This window comes from Phragmites australis, chromosome 9 (genome assembly GCF_958298935.1).
Source record: "Phragmites australis chromosome 9, lpPhrAust1.1, whole genome shotgun sequence".
NCBI lineage: Eukaryota > Viridiplantae > Streptophyta > Magnoliopsida > Poales > Poaceae > Phragmites > Phragmites australis.
This window is the reverse complement of record NC_084929.1, coordinates 6,206,342-6,213,600: the sequence shown is the minus strand read 5'-3', so window position 1 is coordinate 6,213,600 and position 7,259 is coordinate 6,206,342. Positions and strand designations below refer to the sequence as shown.

Here is a 7,259-nt window from a genome sequence, read left to right as displayed (position 1 = left end):
TGTTTCTTGCCTTTTGCAATGGACGGACACAGAAGACACCGAAAGAGGCCAAGGGCGGCGGTCTTGGCGGCGGCCAACCCTCCTCCAGGCTTTGGCGATGACGGTGTTGGCCGGCAGCGAGCAACCGAGCAGTAGGCGATGTGCCAGCGGGCAGCGGCGAGCCTCAAGCGAGCCGAGCAGGAGGGTAACGTGATGATCGATCGGGACAGAGGCGGCCGAGCCTCACTTACGCGGACGTGGTCACGCCTGGGCATGGGCCTTTGGCCAGCTTGGCCTGTTGGTTGTTGCTATTGGCAGCTTTAAAACTGGGCTGCCTGGCTGGTTGCTCAGCCTGTTGTATGGGTGCACGATATTGGGTCAAGGGGTGCATATACGGTAATTATTTTTGGGCGTCGCAATATTTCAACCGCCTGATTTGTTTTTCAGACGACGGTTGCATCACAGCCGTCTTCAACCTCTCGACACCTCTCCTCCTAACGCTGTCCCAGCCTCTTTACACTAGCTCTGCTCCCTCGCCTTCCGCTTGTCTTCTTCACCCATCTACGAAGGTGCTCCCATCACTGAAAATGCCACCGCACCTCTGCAGGGCCATCTCCGCTCGCCTTGCCCCGGTACCGTCCACCGATCGTCCTCCACCGCCCGTGATCGGCAGTGTCCCTACCGTCTCGCCGCTCCACCCCTCGCGCCCGTCGCTTCCGCAGACTGGCCCGCCGCCGCTGACCTTCCTCTAAACCTATTGCCCGAAAGCTACTGTCGCCTCTAACCCTGTCGCCCGTGGCTCCTAAATTTCAGGCAATTTAGGAGGTGTGATTTAGTTATGGTTAGCACTGATTTTTATTTTGGGCCAGATTGCATCCGCACCCCCACAGCCCATTGGGTTCCACCCCTGCCAAAGTGCACCGCCATCCCTGGCCACCGCGCGACGCCTATCCGCCTGGCAACCATTGAGGCCACTCTCGACGCCTCCGGCCCCGCCACCAACGCCCGTCCACCTGCTGCTATCGTCTCCCCAACGCTCATCCGTCCGCCGCTGTCGTCCCTCCCGACAACAGACGCCCGACCCCGCCCATCCCCGTGTCTCTATTTTTTTTTTTTGCACACGGGAAATTCATCTTTTCTGTGTAAAGGGCCCCGTGTACCATCCATTTTTGTGTGCTCGGCTTTTCTGGTAGTGAGCTTACGATAACAAGTGCAGTTTTCTTTTGAACGATGAAAGTGCAGCTTTTTTTAATGACTAGTTTTATGTTCGTACATTGCAACAGATGTTAAAAAATTGTTAAGTAAAAGTGAGGTGACACCATAACAAACGTAACACAACCCTGGCAAAAGAATATTGAGATATTGTTAGACTGGAAACAACATCAAAATGCTAAAGAGATGTATATTGTACTCACATAGTTAAATGTGCATGCTTTGTAACGGGAGCCAAAAATTTTATGATAATATAGTTGACCACCTAAAACATATTGGAAATGCTCTAGCTCTCTTTGGTATCTGCGATTCGAACGGTTGTACCTCTCTTTCCCTACAGTATACCTGGACCTTTAGTATCTTCATGCAACGGTTATCAAATGCATCACACAATATGTTCTGAAAAGCAAAATCAAGTGAAATTCCATGTGTACAAGAAAGACTTAAATCAAACTATATTTGATAATATAGATAAATACCCGTGCGTTGCAACAGGAGCTGAATATTTTCATGAGATAATATTGATGATTGGTTGAAACATGTGATGTTCTTTCACCATGGAAGCTTGTGCATGTTGTATATGGGGTGAATCGGTTGAGGAAGCCACGAGAAAGAAAAAATAGAATATAGCAAATGAAAGGAAAGAATTAAGCGGCCAGAGTACCAGAGTCCCAAATTTTTCCACTGTCGTGTGGAGTTTATTTTTGTCATGTGCCTAGTACTTAGCCGCACCTAGCACAGGCCGATTGTATGAAGTTTTGGGAGTCTGTGTATATATCATTTGGTACGCCTGATTTCCTCATCGTATCACGGAATTGCATGAGCTTACAAAATCCGTTGCAACACACGGTCATTTAACATATAGTTTACATATGAACTTCACAAAGTACGAAAAACAACCGCTTCAGAGAGATATGATCAACATCACTTGTAATACCGATGGTAGTTAGGTCATTAAACGTGGTTGATTGCATCCTCCCTAATACGTCATTTTCTTTTGCTACCGGCAAAAATACTTAAATGTACGCAGGAAATGTTTTATAACCAACCAATATGATTCTTCATAGTTTTGATATCACAAGAAGGGAGCAAGAGCAATTGCAATGAGGTACTGGAAGAGAACTTTGCATGCCTGGTATATGCATGATAATCGTGATATGATTTTCATTGTTCAAAAAATAAACATGCTAGGAATATCACCGTTCAGGAATTAAAAAGTGATTAAAACTTGTCAATCATTTAGTATCGTTGGTCCCAGAGCTAATGTATCACCTTAGCATAGGATAAGGATCCACCACGACACTGAAAACATCACAGTACAGACCACACTACAGGGCGAACACACCGTCAATCTCTGTGAGGAGCAGATGGCAAACAACTTATCGAACGAACTTCAATGAAACTTCTTCCTTCTCAAAGATTGTTATCTTCAACTGTTCCTTGAGTAAAGTTACTTCTGCTTCCAGTTGTTGTTCTTTCAATTTTCTAGTAATATTTAGACTACCAGCACTGTGCTGCGAGTTCATTTTAATGTTATCAAAGTCTGCAACGAAGGAGTTGAAGGCGGTAGTTTGTACACTGGTTTTGTTCTCTGTTATCACTGTTTTGATTTTCTCTAGCCCATATTCTGAGCCATCATGAGAAAACCTAATTTCAAAATCCTCAGGGGAACTATCAACAGATGCAGACAGAGACTTCCGATATGTATTATGAGTTGGTGTGTTCTGAAAGTGAGTTGGTTAATGGGCTCTTGATCAAAAGCTGACCCCTTGTCATCAACAAAAGCTAGCTCCTGAGCGTGTTGAGTTAACCAAAATGCACTCATATAACCCTTACTCTCTGTGGCTTTTGAAGGACCCTGTGAGCTGAGGTCTGAAGTCTCACTCTGAGGTGGTCTCCTTGGTGCTGAAACAAAATTTAGTAATTAAACAAACATATATGAATAATTTCCAGGCAAAGGAAAACAACTGAGGCCTAGAGAAGAAAAATATGAGAAAAATAAAGAGTGTTCTTGCCTGTATTGAAGTATATGAGATTTCACACTACAACATTTCTATACGCTTCCTAATCTTTATCTAGCGAAACCTTTTACAGGCAGCAGTGGCTATAACAGAAAAGGAAAGCAAGTAACCAAGTAGGCAGCAGTGGCTTCATTTCCAAAAGGATAAAAATATGCTAGTAAGCAAACCTTCATCCACAGCAGTATGCAATTCAAATGCTGATCCAGATGGCGATCCATCAGGTAAATCCTGTTGCAGCTCTAAAGGAAGTACTCCCTCCATCCCAAAATTTAGGGTGTATTAGGATTTGGAAAAGCCAAACTTCGCAAATTTTGACTAACAATTAGTCAAGTTATACGCATGTTTTAATGTACAAAAGTTATATCAATAGATCCGTATTTCATAGATCTTTTAATACAATATTGATTTTGTAGCCATTGATAATATATTGCAAAACAAATTAATTGTCAAAGTATACTTTTGAAGATTTTTTCAAATCCTAATACGCCCTATATTTTGGGACGGAGGGAGTAATTCATTAACACTGAACCACACCTATAACAGAAAATTGTCAACAATAGAGAAACAGAAGGCCTTTTACATTTCACTTTCATGGAGCATGCACTAACTCAGACTAACCTAAATTCATGGAAGTGAATGGTTAATCAAGCAAAGCCCTTGCCTGTGTAATGTCTGGTCTCGCATCTGGAGAAGAATGAAGCATGTCTTTGATCAGACTTGTAACAGAAGAACTGTACTTTTTGGTACTTCTGGGATACGATAATTCCCATTAAGTATTTGAAGCTTGATTCTCCATCAAATGCAGACTTGAAGTAGCAGATTCTATACAAGAGACACCCAAGATCCTGAAAAACAGCACGTCTTAACTGATTGCATTATTAACAAATAATAATTAATCAGAATCAGATATTAGAAAACAATAGCAACTCAGTAGTACGATAGGTCATATAGTGTACTACAATTTGGTAGCATTAGATGAATTTGCAGGAAAAACAGAATGTAATATAATAGCTGCATAGAGAGTTACCCATATATCCACTTTCTCACTGACAACCTCCCTCCTGTACAAGTCCCACATCTGAAAGTAAACAAGCTTACAGTGAGTAAATATGTACAACGACATGGGGAAGGGCTAAAAATCGAAATTTCCAATCTAAATCTCTGGAGTGAGGATTGGTGTCAGCTGATTAGGGCTAAGTACATGCCCGATGGTGATTTTTTTTACCTCTTCAGCTGCTAGGGATTCTCAATTTTGGCAAGGTCTTCATAAAGTCAAGCATATGTTCAAATGGGGTGCTATACATCGTATAGGCAATGGGTGCCTGACTCAGTTTTGGGATGATGTGTGGCTGGGTAGTACTCCCTTGAGGATTCAATTCCCCAGATTATATGCTGTGTGCTCTAATCCTAAAGCTAAGGTTGCAGATTGTGCTGAAGATGATTGGGGTATTGATTTCAGAAATACTTTTGGAGAATTGGAGAATCAGGAATGGGAGTCTTTACAAGAGTTACTTCATGATGTTCATCTCATGGGTGAGAGGGATGGTGTGGAATGGGCTCTCTCTCCCTCTAAGAAATTCACTACCAGATCTTTATACAATTTCCTTGTTTCTAGGGGTATCCCACATAGCTTAGCCAATAAGCTCTGGCAATGTAGGTTACCGCTGAAAATTAAGATCTTTTTGTGGCAGTTGTTTCAGAACAGGGTGCAGTCTGGTTACCAACTGAAAAAGAGACACTGGCAAGGGAGTGGGTGTTGTGTTCTTTGTGGCTGTATTGAAACAGCTGACCATATTTTTTTTCAAATGTGTGTTGGCACGTTTTATGTGGTGCATCTTTGCGGAAGTTTTTGGTTGGGAGGGCCAACCAACTTCTGTAGATAGTCTGCTGCAAGGTTGGATAGATGGTATCTTTGGTGTTCATTACATGCTAGGTTTTTTTTTGTTTGCAGGTTTAGCTTGGGCTCTCTGGAGCACTAGGAACAAGATGGCTATTGAACATGTTTTCCCTAATCGCCTATTGACGTCGTTTACACTGGCATTTCTTACTTACAGAAGTGGAAGCTCCTTTTAAGGGTGAATGATAAGATGAAGGTGGAACAAATTACAGCAAGGGTGCTGCACTGGGCAAAGGATTTCCATCCATCCTCAAACAACTTGTCTGATGTAGTGGTTCTGTAATCAGTCTGCTAGTGTTTCTCTTAGTCTATATTGTAATAGGGCGGCTGTGGTCTTCTGTGTTTCCATTCTGTGATCTTGGTTAACTGGTAACCTGTGTAGCACCGATACGGATACGTGTATCGGTATCGGGCCGATACGGATACGCGGATACGCTATTTTCCCAAAAACTCTGATACGCGGATACGTTTTACTATTTTTTTTAAAGTAATATAGTGCATATAAACTATAGTAGTATGAACAAATTATCTTGTTCTTGTGATGTTTCTTTTCTCTTTTCCAACAACCAATCCAATGATCCAAGTAACCAACAGTCAAGGAGTTCCTTCCCCTTCCAGTTCCAGCCAGCCTCCTTATTGAATCAGATAGCATAACAATTAGCACATAGCTACTGCACATATGCAGTTCACATATATTGAAATTGACATAGCAGTTCACAACAATAAGCCATAGAGATAGAGTTCAAAGTTCATCAGTTCGCAGTTCAGGTTTTACTTAAAGCTCTATTGCATAACAATAAGTCAATAACATAACAGTCTCAAGCGTATGTAGCCACCGTCGTGCATACAACCAGTCACCTCACCGACGCCGGTGGCATGCGCCCGTGTGCGTGAAGAGTGAAGATGGCTAGGGCAGGGAACGCCAGTTCGTTCGCCTGATGTACGCCCGTTTGCGTGGAGTACCTCTCTTGGGCTGGGCCGTATCGTGAAGATTGGCTGATACGTATCGGCCCAAGTATCCTGAATTATGTTATTTATTTTTATTCTGATACTTCTCCGATACGTATCCATCGCGTATCGGAGGCGTATCGCGTATCGGAGGCATATCCGATACGGATACGGCACCTAATTGAAGTATCCGTGTTTTAGAGCTGGTAACCCAGTCCTGTAAGACTTTCATCGCTTTCTATAAATGCGGGGATATCCTTTCGTCTAAAAAACCTCTGGGGCTCTATATGCAGGAGTGGTGTGCTTTCTAATGTTATCGTCTTCAATGCCCATCTCCTCAGGTTTATCAAAGCACTTATGGTTTGTAGATACACAACCAAAATCACATAATTTCCAAGCCCCATCAACTCCAAGAAGAAATTTTTCAGCCTTTAGGTCCCTGCACATGAAATACATCGGTTGTAATGGCTTTGAAATGAAACTCGACACAGAAGTTTCTTGAGGGTTCAAATTGACAAGCCAACCAACTATAGTTATAAATGCCTTCTTAGTAAACAAAGCAACCAAAACTTAGTGCAAGAACCATATGGAAAAGGACAAAAAAATTGTAAAACTATCATAACCATTGATGCGACAAGGTATTTATGTTACTGTCCAGTTTGCAAGGCTACAAAGCACGGTTGATCCAAATGTGATAATAGGGACTGTGGAGGGAGGTGTAGCCCCTCTCAGAACCAAAAAACTCCAGATACAGCTTGTTACTGGTTTTTGAACTACTTGAACTGTTTCAAAGTCATTAGCTGATGATACCACTGACCACCTGCATAAAACTGTTTTACGCTAAAACTAAAACCGTAAAGCTTTGCCCTTGAAATACCCCTGTATGCATCTATCAACACTTTAAAGTAGTATAGGGCTTGCTGAGTACCTTCTGTACTCACTCTTACTGTCATTCAGATGAAGAAGCCGATGCTGATTTCACCGAAGGTGAAGCCGGGGATAAAGAGTAATCTCTAAAGTCGCGTTCGCACCCTCGCTGCTTGTGGCTTAGGCTTTTGTTCCGTTGTATATTTTGATGGCCGCTAGGCCAAGCTTGTAATATACGGTACAGTTTGTAACCTTTTGTATTTTGAGCCTTTCTATAATGTACGAAGTTTGACTGTGATACTACGACTATTATACTGTACGTATCAGCTACGTAA

The 7,259-nt window shown here is 42.5% G+C and overlaps 1 pseudogene; it reads right to left on the bottom strand.

Annotated features, from left to right (window-relative positions):
* Positions 1–226: 226 nt before the first annotated feature.
* Positions 227–6,513, bottom strand: LOC133927962 (uncharacterized; annotated as a pseudogene).
* Positions 6,514–7,259: the final 746 nt, after the last annotated feature.